General features: G+C 40.3%; 1 non-coding gene across 1 annotated transcript; it reads right to left on the reverse strand.

The window, feature by feature from the left end:
- Window positions 1-587: 587 nt before the first annotated feature.
- LOC127744032 (small nucleolar RNA R71) lies at window positions 588-695 on the reverse strand. The gene has a single exon (XR_008005241.1). It is a non-coding gene; the product is annotated as a small nucleolar RNA R71 (small nucleolar RNA).
- Between the last annotated feature and the right edge of the window lie 390 nt (window positions 696-1,085).

Consider the following 1,085-nt stretch of genomic DNA (forward strand, 5'->3'; position numbering starts at 1 on the left):
CTGTGACATAGAGGATTCCATACTTTCTTTGTTTTCTTCTCTTTCATATGAGTAGGAACAAAGATAAAAGCATTCTTGTTGAAGCTGATCCTAAACCTGAAAGGACTCTAAAGAGGAAGCTAAGAGAAGCTAAAGCATACCTCTCTGGAGAGGACCTGACAGAATTTTTCGAAAAAGAAGAAGACATGGCCGAACCCAACAACAATGGTGGAGATGCAAGGAAGATGCTTGGTGACTTTATTGCACCCTCTTCTGACTTCTATGGAAGAAGCATCTCAATCTCTGCCATTGGAGCAAACAATTTTGAGCTAAAGTCTTAATTAGTTTCTCTGATGCAACAGAATTGCAAGTTCCATGGACTTCCATTGGAAGATCCTCATCAGTTTTTAGCTGAATTCTTGCAAATCTGTGACACTGTCAAGACCAATGGGGTTGACCCTGAGGTCTACAGACTTATGCTATTCCCTTTTGTTGTAAGAGACAGAGCTAGGATATGGTTAGACTCACAACCTAAAGAAAGCCTGAACTCTTGGGAAAAGCTAGTCAATGCCTTCTTAGCAAAGTTCTTTCCACCTCAAAAATTGAGTAAGCTTAGAATGGAAGTCCAAATCTTCAGACAGAAGGAAGGTGAATCCCTCTATGAAGCTTGGGAAAGATACAAACAATTGATCAGAAAGTGTCCTTCTGACATGCTTTCTGAATGGAGCATCATATGTATTTTCTATGATGGTTTGTCTGAACTGTCCAAGATGTCATTGGACAGCTCTGCTGGAGGATCTCTTCATCTGAAGAAGACACCAGCGGAAGCTCAAGAACACATTAAAATGGTTGCAAATAACCAATTCATGTACACTTCTGAAAGGAATCCTGTTAACAATGGGATGAATCAGAAGAACGGAGTTCTTGAGATTGATACTCTGAATGCCATATTGGCTCAAAACAAAATATTGACTCAGCAAGTCGATATGATTTCTCAAAGTCTGTCTGGAATGCAAGCTACACCAGGCAGTACTAAGGACGCTTCATCTGAAGAAGAAGCTTATGATCCTGAGAAACCATCATTGGAAGAGGTGAATTACATGGGA

This window comes from Arachis duranensis, unplaced genomic scaffold (genome assembly GCF_000817695.3).
Source record: "Arachis duranensis cultivar V14167 unplaced genomic scaffold, aradu.V14167.gnm2.J7QH unplaced_Scaffold_220536, whole genome shotgun sequence".
Lineage (NCBI taxonomy): Eukaryota > Viridiplantae > Streptophyta > Magnoliopsida > Fabales > Fabaceae > Arachis > Arachis duranensis.